The sequence below is a fragment of the Pseudomyrmex gracilis genome, unplaced genomic scaffold, assembly GCF_002006095.1.
Source record: "Pseudomyrmex gracilis isolate BER0280 unplaced genomic scaffold, ASM200609v1 scaffold_43, whole genome shotgun sequence".
Taxonomy (NCBI): domain Eukaryota; kingdom Metazoa; phylum Arthropoda; class Insecta; order Hymenoptera; family Formicidae; genus Pseudomyrmex; species Pseudomyrmex gracilis.
The window spans coordinates 252463-276123 of record NW_018020627.1 but is presented as its reverse complement, the minus strand read 5'-3'; the positions used below and the strand labels follow the sequence as shown (position 1 = coordinate 276123).

Here is a 23661-nt window from a genome sequence, read left to right as displayed (position 1 = left end):
GTGAGGTAACTAAATTTACGAGTTGACTTGATAATTATATTTACATGTAAATGTGTAATAGTCATTAAACGCGCGTATATCTTTATTTTCTTCTCTCTTTCTCTCTCTCTCTCGCTCTCCCTCGGTATATTATTACGATCATTAAGTGTAAAACTTGACAAATATGTGTGTATAAATAAATACATTTTTAAATAAATAATACTGATAATTATTAAATTTATAAATACATTTTTTCATATTGATTTGTGAGAAAGTTTTCAAAACATTTGTTCTTCACAAGTTTATTAAAAGTAAATAAAAATGTTTTCACTACAAAACTTTTGTATAACATTTTTTTGATATCTCCAATAATTTTCGAGATATAGAAAAGCAAAAAGCCGCTTTACATATGACAGATGATTTTATCGTTTTTAGACGGCAACTGAAAATTTGTAAACTCATCTATTTATCCTGTACAAAGGGACTGACTTCTGATATTTTACACAATTACACATCGGAAAATCTCAGGACGATTTTAAAACGATCGGAAACCGTGACAAAAAACTTCATCGATTATTTCCCCGCACTGTAACCTAATCGTCGGACGTCGATTTTCGCGCTTTAACGTCGAATTCGCGGCGGACACGCTTATGGGCGCTCGCGCGAGACTTTCCGTGCGTTTTGCGTACGCTAAAAGTTGACGCGTAATCGGTTTAACGCGCCGGCATCGCGATATAAAACGCGTTTGGAATCGTTCCGCAGATGATAGAAAGCGCACAGACACGTGGCCGGAGAGCGAGAGCGAGACCGAGAAAAAAAAGAGAGAGAGAAGAAGGAGATACCGAGGAGGACGTTCCGCTTTATCGGTGCAAATGGGATGCCAGCATGTTTCCATTAATTCAAATCACCGAGTAAAATCGTGCCGTGGAATGTCCATTAAAGTCAAGCGGAGAAGTCGTTAGCTTGTTCGCGACGACATTGGGAGTACCTTGGCGTTTTGTTAGCAACTTATATTTGTACATGAAAATCGAGAAAAATAACTGATACACACACACACGCACATCGATTTTTATATCGGAAACACTAGCGTCAGACTCTCTTGCAATTCTGTAAATTATTGTAATTATATCAAATTTGATTAATTTGTTTGTTTAAAATTGTAGATTGTAAAAAAGAAAAATAACACACACACATTTCAATTTTTACTTTTTTAAAATCGACTCGTTCGAGTGTGTTGGGATTAAATCATTTGATGTGGAAATGTGCTGAGGCATGAAGTGAATAGAACGGTGCGTTGAACGGATGTTCCGGTTTATCGGTGCATACGGTGCGTGACGTCATGTTTCTTCCGTCGTCGTCGTCGGACAAACTCGCGCCATCGGGACGCACGTCAGAGTCGTTAGGCGGTAAAGTAAAACTCTTTGCAAGACCGCGCGACGATGCCACTCGAGAGCGCGTATTTTTTTTTTTCTGATTCATCACATCAAACGCTGATGAATCAACGACCGAGGCGATCGCGAGACTCGTCTAGTCTCACACACCTTCAAAGGCGACGAGAATTCTCATTGAATTCGATAAATTACCACCATCTCAACGTGATAACGTCGACGTTAAAGCCATTCAAATCGGATGTAAAGTCGTCGTTTCGAAGCCTCGCAAAAGAGATCCCTGTAATGCGCGTATGTACGATGTCACGAGAAGAAGCATTCCAGAAGCGAATAGTTACGTTGCGAGTGTATTTAAATATTCCTGACATTTTCGTGACGACGGAGTCGCGTTACAAATGTTAACGTGACACGTTTCTTTCTCTCTCTATCTTTACACTTTTTTTCCAGGTGTGTGGACACGAAATCGGTTAATCGAAACGCGCCGGAACCGACGGGGGAGGTGCGCGCGCGCGGAAGGGCGAGGAGGGAACGCCCGGAATGGCAAACGTTCCGGTTTGTCAGCGCGCATGCCACGGCTTGTTTCCATTTAATTCGCGTTCGCAAGGCGAACTCGTGCCATTGGAATGCTCGCTTGCGGTCTCGCTCGGGCAAGACACGGCACAACCTAATTTGCTGTATTGTCGCGCGGGCATACGTGAGCGCGGCCCACCTCGCGAAACTCAACTCGGGGAGGAGGGAGGAATCCGATAATAAGTTAAGTCCAATTAACCCTTGTCACACTTCAGAAAAGCGAAACTTTAATTTTTTTAGCCGAGGAAACACATTTAAAGCCGCAATCGAGAAAACTAGACTGGTCGTTCGAGTGTACAAACGTGTGTAAGTTGAAAATTTATACTCGTCTTAACATTTGCGCAATTGATTGTGCACTTTTTTTCATATATGTGCCATTAAATATGTCTTGATTTCTCATAAATTACTATTTGTAGAGAATTTTTGTTTGTTTTGCAAATGTAAAAAAAAAAAAAAAAAAACCAAAAAGTCACACATCCAAGCGTGTATGCCATTTGTTTCGCGCAACTTTCCAGTCGGAGAATCTGCCATTTTAATCTCAAGTTATTGATATAACGGACCAATGTATTACAAGGAAAGGCGTCAGTTATTTCATTAATGAGCGAACGCGGCTCTCACGTCGAGTATTTATGTATGCTGAAAGGTTGTCTGCTTCGAGGAAGGAATATTTAGCGGCAAAAAGACACTCACGATCGATTATGCGCGGCTCCTCCGCCTCTTTCGTCTTGCTTCGCTGTAATACGCGGTCAAACTCGCGCGCGCGCGCGAAGAAGCGATCGCGCTCTCATGCGTGAATGCGGAATCGCTTAATTTCGCAAAACGCACCGTGCAACACATCGCGTAAGGGGACAAGGTGCTAGAAACGGGACGTTCGTTCGTCCATTTCAATTCCCGGTATATATACGAACGCACGTAATAACCGCGCTCGGACTCTACGGAGAATCTTCTCCCATTAAATTCACCTGAACATTTTATTCCACCGGAATTAATTCATTTCCGAATGCCGCATCGGCGATTTTGTTTTTTGTTTTTGTTTTTTGTTCCCCCCATCTAGAAAACCGGATTATGCATATCGACTCGTAGAATGTATAAATAACACGTGGAAACATGTGTTTCCTTTCAACGCGAAGCCATAACACTTAACTCAACCGGAAACTTCGTGTCGATAAGATACGAATCAGAGAGATTAATATTACAAGCAACGTTATTACATTAATTAAGATATTTTTCTTCATAAAACACGAACATATTCAATATGCATATAAATTCTCGATAGCGCGGTAATTGATGTCTCCGGTTTTTTTTCCATGTTTTTTTTTAATTGGTTCAGAGTCGATTTCAGAACCAATTCAACCAACGCGTTTTTTTTTTTTTTTGTATTTAATAATTGCTTATACCAAACTTTATTCTTAATTCGGAATTAAATTCGATATGGATTATTTATATTTCGCAACGACGTTATCAAATTCGAAACGCAACTTGACGATACTTAGATAGAGTTTCTTTAATTTTCTCTACTCGCGTATAGTTTCTGTTCCAGACGCTTTTGCAACGGGAGAAAAGGATTCGTCGGGAATTGCTTAATACCGAAACGCGACAGAACGCGCAACGACGACGCGAGATAGAGAGGTAAGAAAATAGAGGAGAGACGTACGTTCCGCTTTATCAGCGCATACGGCATGCCGCGGCGTGTTTCCATTAATTCGCGTCGCGGGGCGAACTCGTGCCGTTGGAATGCCCGTTGAGGCCCGAGGAGAGAAGTCGTTAGGCTGCGTGCCCCGTTCGTTTGACCGGCAACCGGTTTTCCCATCGGGTGATTCGTCGTTAATTCGCCGGCGCGGAGTAAGTAATCGCGCGCGCGTCCCAACGACCACCTCGGGTGTGTTACACGCCTGCGTTTACATCGTGCCAACCACGGGATTGCCCGGCTTTTACCCACTTCTGCGATCGGGGGAGAAAAAGTTTGACGGAAAAATCAAGAACCCTTTAGCGAGCGAAACTCGGTCGATAAACACGCGACTGTGCGTTCGCACAACACACGAGTATATCGACTTTTACGCCAACGAGCACGTTGCACAAGTTCGTAACATAGCGCGTTTCGTCTCTCTCGTAATTTAATATCAAGATCCCATTCCTGAGAGATGAAACGTTTGCGCATTAATCTCGCAGTCGCAAAATACAAGATCGGAGAATGTAAAGAAGAACACAACAGGTTTGCAATATTGGTTGACATGTGCGAGCGATGTTCGCGCGAATACGAATTGCGACTCACATCAACGATAGTCAAGATTGAAACGTTAAAAAAAAAAAACAAAAAAAAAACATACCGATAGACTTCTGTGTAATAATAATAATAATAAAATCCTACGTAATTCTCTTGTGAACTTGCCAACTTACCGAATAAATTCGCCAGCATAGAACTGGAAGCTCGTCCTGAAACAGACAATATGTGTGTGTCAATAAAAAGTTTAACGGCTTCTGAATTACATCTGTCATCGAGTTATTACGCAAAGAAAACACGGGTCTTTTTTGTGCAAATAGATCGTAAAAAAAAAAAAAAAAAAAAAAAAAACGAAAAAATTGCCGCGTTCGCGTAATCTGTCTTCTCGGGCTTTCAAACAATGCGCAATGGTCGCGCAACAAACTCGATGTATACGGCGTATAGTTTAGAAAACTGACAGATCTAACGAAGATAACGAATATATCGGGAAATGACCCAGTGAGGTAAAATCCAATTTAACGTGACACGATTTCATGCAACGCGCCTCCCACACGCGATGTCACACACACACACATGACTATTAGATGGCATAATATTTTTTACTAAACGAGAAAAAAAATAACGTTGAAAACTTTTAATATTTCGTAACAAGACGGAATCATTTTGATCTCCCGCCTACGCGCTATTGTAGGTATCATTGCACGTAAAAAGAGAAGTGTAATATAGACTCGATTCAGTGGTCTCGCGGCTTGAGTGTGGCGGCTGCGAGTAGGTAGGTAGGTAGGAAAGAGGTTCCGAGTTCGAATCCACACAGATTCGGATTTTTCCGGGCTGTGGTCTCTTTCACTTCGAGTTGGAAAGCGGAACTGAATCGAGGGTGTCTCCTCCAAGTGATCTGCTTAGTGATTTTCGGTATCTTCTCGTTCTGCGAGATATACCCACTAAAACGTCCGGCGGTATGCCGGACGTGTGTGATTTGAGGGAGAGGCCCCGGGAACTCTGGGGAGAAAAAATAGGAAAGTAAATGATTGCTGGAAGTGGCATCTCACTTTTATATAAGGTTCTGTACGTTTACAGCAAATAGGCATCTGTGTGTAAATAGTCGTAAATTAAAAGTTTAACGTGTACATATGTTAAATTTTCAATTTTTTACATCGTTTTCTTTACGTCGTGATCAACGTCACCCTGTCTTCGATGAGGCATTACATTGAGCAAAGCTAAGCGGAAAATTCTAGTTCGATTATGCAGCACATCTCGTCGTGCTATCAGTGCGCAAGGATACAGCTGCGCTCGATCCTCGTCAATTTTCCTATCATCCAATCCTTTTCGGTCGACTCGCGCGTGAGAACGCAGATTATCGCGACGCAACGGCTCGTTACTTGCCCCCCTACCCCCTTGAGAATTTTACGATAGCTCGGGGAGACTCGAGCATACACGGTTTACACTTTGTGTTCTGCGTAAATGTCCCGACATCTAAAACGCACTTACGTGGAAGCGATAGGACGCGCACAAATGGGGAGGTCCTGTTGGCGTTCGCGCGCGAGCAAATCGTCCGGACGACGAAGCGAGAAAGACACTCGCATTACGTGCACGCACACGCGCGCGACGTGCCACACAGCCGTGTTATTATATTTTACTTTGGCCGAACGCGCGGAAACCCCGGGATAATTTGCGCGAACAAGCCGCAATTATTTAAGGGTGTGCATACGTAACGAGAGGGGTAACTCTTTCTCTTTCTCTCTCCTTCTTCCTCCCCCGACCGAGTGCTACAAGGGGGTATACCCCCGCGTTTTGCTTGGGACGCGCGGTCTCTATCGATTCGCGTCGCCGTGTCGAAGCCGCGAACTCGTAACTTCTTCCGGGAATCGGCTACCCTTTCTTTAAGTAACGCGGGATATGCACGCGGTAACGACGTTTGCTCGATGTTTGCTCTTCGCCCCGGGGAAAAAAAAAAGCTCGTTCAATTTTTGCGAGTCGCGAGAAATTTGCGAGCACGGCCCGCAATGCCGATGTAATTCCGAGACGAGATCGAGGCGCGAGATTCGACGGGATCGCGTGTAAAGATCGTTTGTGTGTGTGAAAGTCAGTTGTCGGTGTGATGCAACGCCTCGTCCTCCGAAAATGGAGAAACGACGGAGAAAGAATGCGGCGATGCGCGAACGATTGTTTATGTGGAAAAATCGCTAAGTTTTTCAGCTTCGCGCGAGGTGCAACTCGCTCTCCCCCCGAAGTCCATCATCGTGCACGATATTACAATCGAGGGAAGGGGATGATAATGGCCGGGTTGATTCGTGGGGTTAATTATGATTCCCTGCCCCCGGTATCATTGTTATATCCCCATTATTATGAAGGGTCTCTTGCATTAAATTTTACTGCGAAAGAAAAAAGAGAGGCAAAGCTATTAGGCCATTAAGATAAAAACTGTGTTCTACTTTGCTCGAAGCTGTAATTTTTTTTCCTGTTTTTTTTTTTTTTTTTTTTTTTTTTTTTTTTTTTTTTTTTTTTTTTTTTTTTTTTTTTTTTTTTTTTTTTTTTTTTTTTTTTCATTTAGAGATCTATCTTCGGCTTGACAAAAGACACTGGACAAATTTGCATATTTAAATGGGAGCGGTATCGAGGATAATGACTCAATGGAATTGTCCAAAAACCTGAAATGTGTGCGCCCCGTAATATCGAATGTTCGAACTGTTCCGCCGAATAAAAAAAAAAAAAAAAGACACGAGTTGTTAAACCGCTCGCTCGAAGTGTTTTCTTCCATGTCTCGCGTCTAAGAGCTTTGTTTTCTCTCATCGCTCTTATCATCTCTTTTTTTCTCAACAAAAATATCAATTTGTTAAACCTATTTCGGGATCGACCGATAAACCTGGCTCGAAACGCACGTACCGTATTCCGGAGCTAATGCTCGCACGCGGCTCCTAATCGTCGCACGTACGGCTGTTCGTGTGTTTACCCTCGCACCACAAACACGCGCGCGCGTACGCACAGACCCACAACAAAACCCGTTAGTGTGGGAGTGCAGTATGGCACTAACGCCAGGGTGATGGTTGGAGTGGCTCGGGGGGTGATTATGAGCGAGTAAGTGCCCGCCGTCCAGTTTTTACCACCCCGTTCCACCCTCCTTCCCTACATTCAGGCTGACCGTTCCTCCTTCGTCGCAACCATCCCACCATCGTTTACCCCCGTGTTCTAGCAGCCGCGCTGCTACTCTCACCACCGAGACTCGACTAAACCACCAACGGATCAATACGCTAAAACATTGCCACGTCGAGACGCCGCCGTGTAAAACCCGAAAGAAATACCGTGGCGGGGGCAGTGTTTTCCCTTAGCCGGCGGCCACACTGCGTCCTCCCCCTGCGTCCGCGTAGCTAACGAACTTCCGGTTTTCGACCCTTTTACCGTCCAACTTCCCGCGCTCTCCCGCCACGGCTCGTTCGTTTTCCCTTTTCTCTCTTTACGCTCTCATCCACTATCATCTTCTTGCACAACCTTTGGTTGTTTGGTCAGTAACCAAAATTTACGCAACGCGGTCTCCTCATTAAGCAAGACGTAAGAGGATCTCGCGTGAGATTTCTCCGTTGTTTCCTCCGGGGAATTAGAGGGAAATTGATTATTTATCTTTGAGGATAAGGAAAAGACTTCACGGGATGTTTAACGAAGTTTTGTTAGAAATCGCGAAGCTTCCTGTAATAATTATTTATTTAAGTTTTATTCTCATTTATTTTTCGTTTTTAGCTCGTTTGTTTAGTTTTGTTTGTGCTTTGTTCCGCCATCTATTTTGCAAGTAAATAAATAATCAAATATAAATAAATCTAAAAAAAATAAACGACTAAAGTTGCTAACTTCAGGATCAGGATATGCATCTCTTCAGGACGAAGCACATCACCTGAAAGTTCAACGTGTTTTTTTTTTTTTTTTTTTTTTTTTATTTGATATGTTTTCGACACGATATTTTATCTCGATTTTATCTCAGCAGTGGCGGCTCGTGGCTAGAAAGAGCTCGCTATCGATACTAGACTTTCGAAGGGCACGAAAGACGGATGAACGGATGTCCTGGCCTACCGCAACCCACGTAAGGCACCGGAACCACTCTCGCCCTTCGATTCTCCTCCCTCCCTCCTTTTACCGGCACACGTTCGTGTACGTTCTTACTCTCACGTGTGCTCGACATAACGTCGAGTTTCCGCGGACGGTCGATATATCGATTGTCGTCGACGAACGACCGGCTGACGAAGGTGAAAGAGAGAGAAAGAGAGAGAGAGAGAGAGAGAAAGAGAGAAAGAGAAATATAGAGAAAGGGGAGTAAAAGCGCTCACGGCTGTTGTTCGTGTATGTCTGCTCTGTGGTCACTTGTTGCCTACCACCCCCGAGGGTTGGCCTTGTCCCCCCATGTTTGGGGATCGCTTGTCGTTCGACCGCCGACAAACCACCCGGCGACCAAAGCGCCCGACATGCTCGGGAGATCTTTTCTCGGCGAATAAGGTCAGCAAACTCCACCGAGCGAGCGAATTCTCGATGTTCTCCTTTGTTTTTTTTATTTTTGTTCCGTGTTTACGCGTTTCGGGTAACGCCGCGCGAGAGATTCCCGCGAGACGGGAATTTTTCTTAACTCCAGAATTGACGAAGCGTTTTCGAAATACAGAAAAGCGATTTTGACGCGAAGCAGCTAATCAGAATGAGATCGATGGCAAAAAAAAAAAAAAAGATTCTTCAAGGGTTGCGTAGCTGTGCTCGCGCCGCATAAAGTTCCCGCGAAGAAAGAACACTTGGCGAGAGAGCGTCGGCCCGATAGACGACAAAGAACACGAACGATTCTAAACCGATGCGTTATAGTTGGTTTTCAAAGTCAAGCTCGGGAATTAATGCGAGTTCAACGTTCCCGCTTCGTTCGGTCGCGTAGTTGAGAACTCGGCGCAGCGGGAGCGAAGCTTTGAACTCACGCGCTCTACACATCTCCGAGTCGCGTCATTTAAATTTTCTTCTCAATTCATTTCTCGAAACACAACATCCCCTTTCGTCCAATCTTTTTCGGAATAAGCGAAACGTGATTTTTTTTTACGTAAACACGCGCCGTTACACGCGAGTGTCTTCTTCGCCGTTTTTCGTGGCACGCTACTTAAAACCGCCGCGCTGCCAGTTTCTCGTATGAATAATTGAAACTTTTCCGAGACGTTCGCGCCTTCCCCGATACGAACGAAATCCTACGCTCGCGTAGGTATTTTTTTTTCTTTATTTTCACACATTCTTCAGATTATCAAAAGATTATCAACGAACAAATCGATAATGTCGCCCTTGTCGCCGTTTGTCTTTGCGTGGCTTAAACGAACTCCAGCGCGCGATGTCGCTCAAAGCAAACACAGATGTTTTACGAAAAATTCTTCTTTATCTGGTGTTTAAGGGAGGAACTACAATCGCGCGATAATCGAGCCTACAATACAAACTTGCTTTCTCACGAATCCACCGAAGGTTTCCGTCATCGTGGGTCCGGAAACGGACGGCACATGTGTTTGCCGAGTCGACTCTTTGTTAGCGCCGGCTCTGATGAAACGATCTTCGAAGTCTTTCAATAATGAGAGATAGTAGAGAAAGAGAGAGAGAGAAAGAAAGCGCGCGCCTGTCTTCTAATAATATGATCATTACATATCACAAGTTAAAGGGAGATACTCTCACGAAACTTTCGTTGGAAATATGTCGGCAAACAAAAACACACCGTCACATGTGTGAGAATCGATTAATATTGTAACGCGCGTTTGTTGAGGGAATTAAAAACCGAGAAATTACCAACGACCGTTTTTTTTTTTTTTTTTTTTTTTGTGAGAACTCGAGTGTGACACTTTTCTCTTGAGATGTACACAGTTAGATCAATTTGAAGCGACGTTAATTTGTCGTAAGGAGAGAAAATGTCGTAAACGGCGCGCTCCGAGCAAACACGGAGGGGGGTTTACCATTTTTTTTTTAATCCCTTTCCAATAATTAGCGACGATTCTGCGAGAAGAAAGAGAGAGACACACGGTGAAGAGAAGACGACCGACCGCGAAACAAAGAAACGTCCTTCCCGATGTCAATGTGATCAATTATTAGGAGTTATTATCTGGAACTCGCGGCGGGAGAGAGATCTAACCTATTATTACGAATTGTGTGTTTCGCTGTGTTCGACGTTGCTCGCGCGGTAATTGTTTACGCTGAACTCTCCTCGTGCAGCGCGTATACATCGTGCGTCTTTATAACCATAATTAACTTTTGTAGACATTAACGTGTTCCACATGTCTCTCTCTCTCTTTCCCTCTCTCTCTCTCTCTCTCCCTTTCTTATTATTACACGCGCGCCACCTCTCACGATCGCTCGCCGAGCGATTATCTACTTCTTTCATTTTTCACTTTACGGTTGACCTGTTAACACTCCTACGAGTCCGAGAAGACCCGCGGGCGAGGAACCATAATTCCTGTAAAGTGTAAATTTTAATGCTATCGCGCACGCGATAGTTCGATACCGAACCCGAGGAGGATAAACGGGAACGAAATTCGCGATGTTATTATTTTGCAATTATTTTCAATAAATCCGTACGGTTTATTATTCGACAGGAGAAATAACATCGTCTGTTTCCCGCGACCGCATCACACGTTGTTTAACACACGAAGCTTCTTCGAGCGGGGAGGAATCGCGAGACGCTCGCGTGCATCGACGCAACAAAGGTTTTCCTCGCGTCCTGCTACGCAGAAAATCGCTCGCCGTGGAAGATCGTTAGTCTCGTTTTCCTCGAGTCCCACACACACACGCGCGCGCGTAGACACGATGGCGATCGTAGGTAGACTAATGACGGCCGCGCGCTCGCGATATATACGTACGTGGGAAACATGGCATGGTTCCGTCCGGGGATTATATAATATTCAATTTTAGCATGCGTGCGACCCGTCTTAATCCAGCCATTACGTCTAATTGGTCGAGATTAGCTAATATCCCCGTAGTGATTAGGCCGTGTCCGCGGCTTGTTTTAGATTGAAGCCAATTCCCCGGAGCGTACCGCGCGCATGCAGCGTTCCGATCGCCGCTGTAACGATCGATAGATCGATCGGCGGTGCGGTTCGAGACGAAATCCGAGCGGGATTCTCTTCGGACACACATCGCCCGTGCCCGTAATATAATGACGTTTCTTTCTTCAACTGATCGAAGAAAACGAAAATGTTTTCAAAGAAAAAAGGAATTTTCTACACCTACTCGAGACAAAATACACAATGGAAACTTTGTGACGAGATCTTTGTAAGACCGTCACGAATTTTTTCTAAACTGTTTTTTGAAAAAACAACTGATGCAATCAAGAAAAAAATTAATTACACAAAAATTATACGATATATATAAAAAACTGCACTTACATATTATATAGCACGCGCGCACATAATTTAGTACATTACAAGCGCGGAGTAACAAAATAATTGATCGATCGTCTTGTGTGCATCGTGCCATAATTTTTTTTTTTTTTATTATTTTTTTTTTTCAAAGCCGAGTAATGCACCTGAAGAATCGATTAGCGATAATCGCTTAATGGTCTGATAATTTCGCATCTGCGGCGCGCGTTAACATTTGACTTCAATACGGCGACGTCCGTTCACCTCGCAAGAATGAAGCGGCGATTTTCTAATCTCGCGGAGGAAGATTCGAAATAATTATGCGAAACGTTGCGTACGAACTTTCTCTTTAATACGTCATAACCGCGTTTGTTAATCGCGCGGGAGAGAAACAGAAAGAGAAACATCGCGAAATATCGAGATTATCGCGAGTTTCTTCCATTGTGAACTTCTTCCGCGATATTTGAGTAATTGCGACCTTCTGAAAAATAACGACCGTTCGTTTTTTCGGGGAGATTTTTCTCGCGCGGCGGCAATCTGTTTTTCAAAAGAAAACGGTGTAAAAAAGTAGCCGTAACGTGTGCGAGCGCGTGTAAATTGACCATTATTGTGTGACCTATTCACACGCAACATCCAGGTGTGTAAACAAGACGCGCTTCCCTTTGGAGAAAAGCTACCAGGTGAAGAAGGTCACCCTTGTTCCCCAAGTGTGCCTGTTTGCGACTTCGAAAGATTATTCGAAGAATCGAAATCACTGAACCGTGGTTTGAGATTTAAAATCGTAAGACAGCAATTCCTACGGATAAATTAGAGATTAAATCTACATGAAAATTTACACAAAAAGCCGATCAAAAATTTTTTTTGTCCTACTTGTGTATTTAGTATTCTTTAAATATTTTTGCTCGTGCTGTGTGCGCTTTGTACTTTCAATTGTGCGCACTAAAAAAAACAATAACATCTCTGATGTTTCATCTAAAAATGTTTTTAAGAGTTCTACATAGATAAAATAAAATGAAAGAAAGTTTCTTATTCATCTCACCGATGTGAAAACATATGCGGACAGCAGGAGAGAGAAGGATTAGTTAAGATAATAAGAAAAGATGATAATAAATAATAGAAAAGATTAAAAGAAAAAAGAAGAAAGCGAAAAGAAACTGAGTGACATTTTTTGAGTGACATTTCTTTAGTTAGTTTACTAAATAATAAAAAACAAAACATAACCGTTTCCTTAAAAAATGTATTTAGGATAGGGATAAAGAGATCAACCCTTCTAATCGAAAAAAAAATCATTGTAATTGACAGGTCTTTTCTAACCATAATCACATATATAAGCAATTAACGTAAATATTATACATTTCAAAAATGTTCGTTTGTTAGGAAATAGAACATAAAAATTTGCAATGAAACGTAGCGGCAATGACAGAGGAAGTACGCGCGGAATGTCTTAAAATTAAAAAACAATGAAGTCCTCATGACCGCACCCGGATGGGGTTAATAGCGAATATAGAAACTGTTAGTCACGAGTCGCGCGTGATTTCACCGGTCGCTGCGTGATTCGATGACCGAATGAGTCAATTTCTTCCTTGAGCGCGTAGATCACATAAATAAATAGTGAAATCGTAAATAAACGTAATCAACTAGCGAGTGATAAATATTTCACGACACACACACACACACACATCGCCTTGCGAGCGCGCGAAGCGGCGTCTCTAGATTTTACGGCGTTTGTAGAAGATCGCGCTTTGCCTCTCATTTCTCGCAGGTGCATTACGTACGCCGCAAATTTTATTCTTCCGTCGCGCGGAAAAATTTATTATCTCGTCTCCGGACATTAATGCCCGGCGCGTCGGGTTACTACGTAAGTCCGCGGGTAAGAATGCGAAGAAACTTATTAACGACACGTCATTTAAACGCCGATCATTAAAAACCATCCTCGCTCGCGAGACAGTTCGTCGCACTCAGCCGGCTCAATTGCGGAATTAATCCTTCGCGCATCTGATGAAAAAAAAAAAAAAAAACTGTTTTGTAACAAGCAGTAGTTTTTATCCGCAATTTGCGTCGGTGAAGATATTTTTATGTCAATGTAATTTGATTTATTTGCGGTTTGTTAACACATCGGAGATTCTCGATACACGTCATTAAGAAATTATATAGACTTACAGAGTTCGATGTTACGCGTTGTGTTTCAGACAGTGAAGATAAAATCGATCAAGTAATATATTAATCCTAATCCTATTTCTCTGAACTTGTGTGTGAGTTTCCAAGCGATTTTTGAAAGTGAAATATCTTAAAAACTACTTACGTAGGAAAATTTCTAAATAATAAAAAAATATCAAAAAACTAATGTTGTTTTCTCAATTCGAAATGTTGAATAAAATTTTCAGAATTTTCACACATTTTTCGCAATGTTTTTTTTTTTTGACTTATAAAAAATCGCGTCGCACATAAATGTCAGGGTTTACAAAAGATTAGGGTTAATCACTATAAAGTGAGGCGCAATTATTGATCATCGAAATGTATCGAGTCCGTTGAGTTGAGGAAAAAGTTACTGTTTTATAATTTTGGTTCTTTTTTTGTTTGTTTTTTAATTTCTCCAAATCGAATAATTACGTCGAGTTAAGAGAAATTTCCCGACTATCGACTTTAACTATGAGCACAACGGCGTTATCTTGATGTTGCGTCTTCGTCGTATTAGAGATTACCGTACCCCCTTGGCTATTCCGTGTCTCGAATGGAAGCACATTGTAAGTATACGTGCAACCACGTACGCGCGTACGTATAAAACGCAGGATATCGCGAGTAAATAAGGATACTAGCCTTATTTACTTGGATTCTTGGCCTGAAGGAAAGACGGATAACACGTACACGTTAATCTCGCGCTACCGAAGTTTTCTTCGGAGAGAAAGAGAGAGAGAGAAATAACTGGTCAGCCAATTAGAGTCTATAGCTGGTCTGGGCATTTTTACATTCCGAAATATCATTAAAGCGGCAATGCGAGTTCGTGTATGAAAAGCACGCCGCACACACCGTCGGGGCTCTTAATTCGATTCTAACTGCCTGCCAGGTGGCGTTGGAAAGTTGAAAGACTCGAGATCGTCTCTTCATTATTCTCCGCGATTAAAAATCGCTCGTGTGCCAATAAACACTGGGAAAGTAATGAATTAACGACTAAGTCGAATCTTCGAGGTTTTCGCAATTACGAATAAATCAAATCTTTAACGCTCGGATGTGATGCAAATAAAAAAAACGTAACAATTTCAGATTCTCGTACAAAAACAAATTTTGCTATTACGTGACTAGCGAGAAAAATTTGCTGAATCTGTCAAATGTTTTGTTTTATCAACAAAACGTTTTGTTGACAAAACAAAAAATTCGTATAGTAACTAATTTTCTCGCTGTTTTAATAAAAACAATTTTTTTTTTCTGTGAGAATAAATAAAAAATTGCAAAACTCTCGCAGAAATGTACTTTCATCGATCTGTTTTCGCTCATAATTTGTTTTACGTGCGAGATAATCACTATTATTCCGTATCGCTTCTCGCACGCTTGTACCTCACATCGTAAACTCTTCGAGGAATATCGAAATTATCAAAACCGCTACACAATAATGTCGAATCGTTAAAATCGCGCAGGACGTTAGCGAAATAATAAAGAAGGCGAATACCAAATAATAAATATCGTCGTACCCACAAAGAAGATGCGTTTGTGGGAAAAGGATTGCCGACGAAGAAGAGATCGAGAAAGTACGACGGACGGAGACAGACTTTATGTACTACGAGACGCGTTGTACAAGTATACGAAATACACGATGCGGATATACAGCTCGTATTACAGACTGCTAGTGCACACTTGCCGGGTTTTATAAGACGGTTAAAATTTTATTCGTTATAAAATTGCCATCGCGTGCCCCCACCGCGTCGCGACGACAGGGTGTTTCCTCTTCTTTCGGAGTGGAGGAGTAGGGAGACGCGTCGTTCCAAATTTCGTTCAAAATCGAAGCGAACGTAACTCGGAGAAAAATGCGGCTAGACAACCTTTGAACGGAAATAAACATGTGATTTTTATCTGACACGCTTTGTTTCTACGTCCGGCTCTTTCTTGACGTTGTGTTATTCGTAAAAATTAATTATGCGTCTTCCGTGAGGAAGATCTCGGATCTGACCTCGATCTTTCGGTTTCTCGCACTTTTGTGTTCTCGTTTCGTGAGAGAGAGAGAGAGAGAGAGAAAGAGAGAGAGAGAAAGAGAGAGAGAGAGAGAAAGAGAGAGAGGAGACACATTGGCGACCCCTTGAATTGCAACCAGGTTTTAACTGTTCGAACCAATCGAGCGCGAAAGAAGAAAAAACGAGAGAAGAGAGAAGTTCTGCCAGAAGGTGGAGGCTCGTTCGTAGAAGGGACTTACGGACTCTTGGTCAGTCAATGACGCGGATTTAAGAGCGCCAACCGTTACGCTTCTCATTCGTTAGCATACATTAATTATTTTTCGCAGGGAGCGCAGCAGGGGAAACCCGTAGCTAGGGGCGGCCCGTGACCTCACTAAAGACCCCGATCTCCCGAACGCTCGTTGCTTGATGGCTGGTTCGCGCGCGTAGAAACCGAGACGCCGCAATGCGGACCTCACGCTTGATTGTCCTCCGTTAGGATGTTAAAGCCCATTAAATCAAACGCGGAGCGTATCCGAAGTCGTCTACTACCCGCTGGCTGTACAGATTCTTAAGCACGGATTTACGAGCCTCATCTCCGTTATCGCAAATTCAATAAAAGACAACATTTTTGTTTTAACGTATTTAATATTGGGAGAGTATTAATAACCGATAGCAGAGAGAAATACATCCTCGAGACTGATAATAAATACGACACCAATTGCAAACTCGAGACTTAATGCCAAACACCGTATATAAAATATTTTTTGCATGGAATAAAAACATTCTTTCACGCCGCAGAAAAGACCAACGAGAACTCCGTTGAGTTAACGAGGTTCTGAATTTCCATTTGAAATCTACCGGTGACACAAAACCTCAATAACACACACTCCCACGAAATTAACGGTTTTGCCTTGCGCGCGTGTGTTGCGTGCGAGCGCGAGCGACACAACACACAACCGGTTGAAATGCGCTGCATTAGCGCGACGTATCGCTTTCGAAATCGCGGCGGATAGGTTTTGAGGTCGTGTCCAGTTATCGTGCGCGCACCGGCAATAAGCGAAGTGGTCTTAGATTGGGCTAATTAATTAATGCGCACGTCCTGTCCCGTCCAGCCTAATTATCCCGCTTGTCAGCTCCGCCGTCGTTCGCTACGCCGTTAATACGCGCCTCTCCGTTCCGCGCGCGTTCTCTCTCTCTGTCTCTCTCTCTCTTTCTCTCCGTTCATCTAAACGCGTAATTATAATCAGGCTAATTGTGACGTCAGGCAGGAAGCTACACCTAGAAAAATCTCTCTCCGACGTTCGTACAGTACGCGCGAAGCCCGCAGCGTCGGCTTGCGCGTGTACTACGATCTCGTTTCTTCTCTCCCTCCTGAGATACCGATCTAACGTCCGTGCGCGCATGCACACGCCCGCGGACAGAAGTCGTTCGAATAATCGAAGTTTCTGTTTTGTACTTATTGCAGATTACTTGCGGTATTCTCCCGGCCGTGTGTGTGTGTGTGTGTGTGTGTGGATGTTCTCGAAATACGTTGGTCTGTAACGAGCAAACGTATCCACGTAGCCGATACGATAATGTGTATGCGACATTATCTCGCTTCGTTACTGTCGAACGAAAAATTATTATTATTCGAGAAAGAGAGAACGGAGCTCGCGCGCATTTTCCGCCACGTAGTTTAGCGGCGCGGATAATTAGCGTAACTGCCAGGGAACCGATCGTCGAGCTCGGATGAGCCTCCTCGCAAATAGCCTCGAATCTCGCGGCTCATTAATTTCGAAGAATCCACGTGCGCAGCCGTGCTCTCGCGGCTCTTGACGGAAGCGTTACGGATCCGCAGCAAACCGTCGCCCGTAGGCCTCTCCGGTGGTAGGTTCGAATTTGAATTGGCGATTGTGCCGATGGAATCGTCCGGGACGATGGGAAAAAAGCAGTGATGCGTATCTAGTCTGCTCTTCGACGATAGTTCTCTCGACGCACGCTCATGTGCAGACGCGCAGAACAGAGAGCAGTTCTTTTTAATCGAATATCGATTGTATGGTTGTTAAAAAAAAATATATCTTTAGTAAAATTGAAACAAACATATGATCTACGTCAATTGTAAGCAAAAATAAAATGTTTAAAAATGTTGACAAAAAAATTAGAAGTATATTACGTAAATGTTTTGACATCTTATTTTTGCTCGCGACTGACCCAGATTACATGTTACTTCGTTAATTTACTAAACGAGCGTACCATATTCTTTCTCTGAAATTGAAAAAAAAAAAAAAAAAAACAACAAATAATTTTTATATTATGTATTTTTTATTTTTATTATATTTTACTCCCATATTTCGCGCGTATTCTTTGTCTATTTATACACACGCGCCCGGAAGGTGTCTCTTCTCGCACTGCCTATATATATATATATATTCATTTACTAGCGAGCTGATAACGCAAATGCGAATCGGGAGTCGGTGTATATCTACACCGCGATTGGAAAATTTTTTTCATCTGATTACTTCTCGCCGCGAGATGCGCGCGAAGAATTCCGCGCGCGCGATACATTTAACGATTATTACAGTAAACTAAAGCGGGAAGAGATAAGATTGCGGCGATGCGAAACGGCAATGCGTTATTTTAATTTAATATTACGCTCGCGCGATATAATGTGAACGCCTACGGTTCCGCTACTCGCCGCGGCTATAGTCGCAGCGGTGATGCAAAATGCGCGCAAATACACGGGGGAAGAGGGGGGAGATATACGTACGTACATACGCGTTTGGATACGTTACGCGAGAACGGGAGAGTATCGAGAATATACACACACGAGGCACGAAGTGCCGCGTCTTCGGACCTGCGAGAAGCCGCCTGGAATTCGAATGAATAGCGCGGCTCGAGGGTGGAATAGAAAAAAGACTGGCGAAGATGAATTATGGAAGAATGCGGCGAAAAATGTTTCATTCTCGATTTGCTCACGCGTTTTCCCACGACTTTGCTATTGAACGGCAAACTTCCGTCGTCGCGCTTCGTAACGATCGGTATGCAGTTTTTTTTTTTTTTTTTTTTTAAGAAAAAATGAATTGTTTACTCAAGCGCAACTTGGTAGTTTACGTTACGCTAAATCTTACAGTATATACAATTGCTGCGAAGTGAGAAAATGTTTGGCAAAGATCGCACGCGGGAATCCGGAAATTTCGCAAAGAGAAAATAAAAAGAGACTAACTCCAAGTGCCTCGGTGGCCTAACAGGGAAGACGATGGCACGGAAAGCCGGAGATTCCAGGTTCGACTCCTGGCCAAGGAGTTTTTTTCGCAATTTTAAATAATATTTTAAAATTAGTTAGGGGGTATCCGGGGTCTGTCATATGTGAGATGCAAATCCAGCATCCCGTATGAATTTAAGAATTGAGTTTTCAACTCAAAAAAACACTCACTTGTAAAAATTTACAAGTAGAATTTACATGTGTATATATATATATATACACGCACAGTTTCCGCACAAACATCCTGCGTATGGCTCGTAAGGCCTTATATATTTCTTGTTCGCAAAGAGAATTTTTTACAATTTTTAAATTTTTAATTAAGCAATTGCCGAGCAAAAAATAGTCAATATACTTGCTTGTGTTTAAGACAAAAATGTCAGGTGTGTGTATAAAATATTCTTGAGAAAGATAAGAAATAATAAAAAAAAATAAAAACAAATATCTCTGACAGGAAATTACGCGATGTCTCAGCTGTGGATAATTTGTCAAGGAAAAAAATACGACGAATAATAATTTAACAGTAAGATATAACATGTAAAAAGACAGAGTAGGACAGTTTCAGAAAAAGAATAATTTTTATGTATTCCAGCAAAAATGTGGAACGATTAACGCGCGACGAACGAACACGCTATTTTGTAGTTTTTAATTTGCGTTATTATTAGTTACTTTGGCGGAACGCGATCGATCGATAACCGAGAAAACTGCAGCTACAATTAGCGCGGTAATGCCGGTCGTTACGTAACGTAATTAGTACATGTAAAGCGCGCGGTCCGATGATATATTAATAAAAACCGACTTTCAACTCTCGCGCGACATGTATAATTTTCAAAAGCAGTCGTTCTATTTTTTTTTCTTTTTCAGCTTCGCAAATGTCACAAGTCTTCGATCCAGACACCTCGATAAAAATAAAAAAATTATCATCGAAAACAAATTATCTATCAGAACGCTGTCAATTCGGTGACGGCAATATTCGACACTCTCGAATGAATAAACAAACATTCGAAAATACAATACTCGTGCGCCGGGACATTCGATGTGGAAGATAATATGTAAAATATACGGACAAACAGTCCGCGATTTGCTTAATCATAAAACAAAATTTGTTAAAAGTTTTTAATTAGAAGGGTAAGTAACAATAACAATTGCATAACTCTTATGTATATTAAATAGAAAAATATTTCCAATGGACGTCCAGCTCAATTTTATTCTCTAGATCTCATTTTCTCTCGTCGAATATTTCTTCTCTCTAGATTTTCAATAGGTCGGAAAAAATTGTTCTAAAATTTCTAAGATGATGTTTCCGGCTTCTCTATTTGTTAGTTGAAGAAGGTTGTGGCAAAGGATACGCTAGGGAAAACACAATGAACTGATGTTTCAATGATTGAGAAGAAGAAATCAGGACGTTGACCTGATTTGAGTATAGACCTGGGCAATTCCCCAAGCGTCTTTGGAGATAAACTTCACACTGTACGGTAGTGCGTCAGATTTCCTTTCTCACCCTTTCGAATCGCATATACGACGCATAAATCGACGGACAAACGAAGGTGGCTGGGCCTTCTAAAGACCGCAACGTACTTTAATTGTATCTAAGGGGGAGCAAAAAGGTAGAGCGGAGATGAGAGTCTAAAGAGGAAGAGGAGCTCGTTGGAAAAAGGCTCGTCGTGTATTACGTATTTCAAGGTATTTGGATCATGACCTGTGAAGGGTACGCGGGCACTGTTTCTATTATTGTCTCAAAAGGGGCGCTCCCCCTCTTCTTCCTCTCTTTCTCTCTCTTTTTTTTTATTCGTATAAACCCCAAAGACCCCTTCTCCCCTTATCCACCTTCTAATTCAGCACCACGGAGGAGAAGAACCGATCCGCCGCGAACCGTATTCACTTCATCGAGGGCAATCGCATGGAGCAATCGGAGAATGACAAACTTCGCGACACATATCTGTCTAGGTCAGATTCAGGTCCTGGGATTGTGTTCGAAACCAAAAGGACTCGCGCGTCTACGGTTGTGGGAATTGGAGTGAAAACAAATCAAGCAGCCGTATTAGGGTTTTTATTGGTCTTTCCAAGTTCAGATTTTGAAGGTTTGGGACTAAGTATTGTTCTAGAATTGAATGCAAAAGTTTCAAAAAAAATGTTTGCAGGTAAAGAGAGATACAAAGAAACAAATGAAAAAAACTTTTCTATAGAAAAAAATTAACGACTCTCGAGCCGTACTCTTCAACTGTGATATTTTACTAATGGTGTTTTATTGTTTTTTCAGAAAGAAAAAACCGACATTCATAGCTGTTGGGACTGACAAAATTCGGTACTTGACTGCACCGAAAAGATATTCGTCCTCGCAGTGGGGAAGATCGGAAGCGACATCATATCGTATGACGTCGCGTGCGATCTGAAATTTGCATACAAGCATGTGAAAGGGTTTGACGGAGTAGCGCGTCCTTTTGTGAACGAAATGCTTCGACACTCAGGATCTCGAAACTAGATCGTCGATATATAGAAGCTTTGTCCTCGTACGCGACGGTTATTCTCGATCGAGCGGGGGGTTGTGACTTCTAAATTTGCACCTTTGTCGGCTGTTGATACGATTTGGCACGTTCGCGAATATCGCGAATTTCGCACAAAATTAGATTTGCGCGATTATAACAATTTTATTTTCCATAAAAATCGCGTGTATAAAATAAATTTACAAAATTTATGAAAATGTCAAATCAAAATTTATAAAAATTAAATATTTTCAATTAAAAGACACAAACAATTCTCAATTACAAATTATCGAGGATTTATTTTTATACGATTTGATCTTCCGAGCAAAAAAAAAAAAGGAAATTGTATTTAAAATAACAGCTGGATGTGTAAATTTTTTTTAATTAGCTAATCTCTGGCACGGGAGAACACGCGCGAGTCGTTCAGCATGCACCTCAGATACATAAATCATTCGTTCAAACACCACACGACAAAGGCATCACACATCCGGCTCGTGTCGCACACAGTCAAAATTTAAATATTTCCTCCCCGTCCACGCGAGCCACGCACCTTCTCTCTCTCTCGAATCGCGCGGTGATTTCTCATGCGCAGACACGTGTCCGACGAAACGTCGATTCTAATTCTAATCTCTGCGCGCGACGAATTTGAATATTTTTCTCTTCCCCGATCCTGTGCGCGCGGAGCGATCCTGTCGCGCGCGCGCGTCCAGGATGTAAACCGAGGACACGCGACTGCATTTGAATCATATTCGAATTCCGCCACGAGGACGAGCGCGATTTGCATCGTTCTTGCTTTCTCTTCTACCGAGTTAGAATCTCCGGCGTGCTACTTTGCATGATTTGTTTGCTTCTTAGAGGCACGCGAGTCCTTTATTTGGAATCCCGAATCCCGCTTCAAGATACAAGAAGGGGATGTTTGCGATCTCTCTCTAAATTTTCTTCCGAGAATGCACTCGAAAAATTGAGTGACTGTCGAATCGCGACTCGAGATAACTTTTCTCGCGCAGCGAATGAATTCTCTCGCACTTTTCTCTCGGCTGCAGAGTGAATATATTTCCATTCTGTGCAAAACCGCCGCTTCTGCAATCTACCGGAGGATGCCGCTGCGCGTGAATATTTTCACTCTGCAACAGAAGCGCGGAATGAATATTTTCGCGCGAGAGGAGCGAGCGGAGCGCATCCGGTACAAGTGATGGTTTTGCAATAAGTGTCGCGCGTCTGATGTCTCGATAGCTGAACCGGTAGAGCACCGGTCTCTCTCAGCGAGCGAGCGTGAAGATTCCAGGTTCGGAGCCCCTGTCGAAGAAAGGTGGTGATTTCTTACACACAACGGTTTTTTTCTCTACAAGCTAATATTAGAACACACAGGCTGCACGACGGATAAACCGCGACGGAAAACTCACTCAAAGATACAAATTACAATAATGAACATTTGTTTTCGCAAGTAGTGTAATTATTTACTCGGAACGAGTGACACGTTCGCTTCTCACGATTGGGATTCAAACCGCTTGTAAAAAAAAAAACAATGGATTTTCGCTAATTACGAGTGACAGTATTTTCACTATCGCATCCACTCGTTTGGATTTCACTTCGAGAAATTAGCGCGGGTATCGACATTCCACTTAAAAAAAAATAAAAATAAAAATAAAACTTCGAGAAGATATTAAAAAGACAGAGCGAGAGGGAGAGAGAAAGAAGAGACGTTTTAGAAAAAGTGGCTAAAGTGATTGTTAAAATATTCGCGAGCATCCAGATTAAAATGTGGCAATTCTTATCTCAAACACCTTCTCTTCTTCTTCTCTTCTGTGTTTAATATTTACGTTCGAAAAACGTGTCCGTAATCTCCTCGGGGTTTTCGCTGAAATACTCCGCATAACTCAACCGCGTTACTACACACCTTCGGCAAAAAGAGATGACGAGAGAGACCAACGCTGCTAATTACCTTTCTTACTGAAAAGCTGAGCTAGAATATCCTCTCGGATAACGTCGTAAAACGGCTCGATTCAAATTCACCGGAGCTATCGCGGAGTGTGGAAGATCGTAAACGAACTGTTCGGTCCTTCTCTCGGATTTTAATCGCGCCCCTCGTACGTCCCCCGGGAATTCATTTCCGTGCGAATGGGAAAAAGGAACAAAAAAAAAAAAAAAAAATGACAAAGATTATTAAACCATCCGGACAAAAATAAGAGATCGAAATTTTGACGCTATACAAAAATCTACCGCGATCAACGACCGAATGTCTCGAGTTTCGCGAACTGTTTTTCTCCTCTCGTGTTTCTCTCTCTCTCTCTCTCTCT

The 23661-nt window shown here is 42.4% G+C and overlaps 1 protein-coding gene across 3 annotated transcripts in view; it reads right to left on the bottom strand.

The window, feature by feature from the left end:
* Positions 1-23661, bottom strand: part of LOC109853107 (zinc finger homeobox protein 4) — a 307047-nt gene that overhangs the window by 144201 nt on the left and 139185 nt on the right. For all 3 annotated transcript variants that reach the window (XM_020424878.1, XM_020424879.1, XM_020424881.1), the window contains one exon: positions 4335-4370. The gene's annotated coding sequence lies outside the window, so the exon portion shown is untranslated. The remainder of the gene's footprint in view (positions 1-4334; positions 4371-23661) is intronic.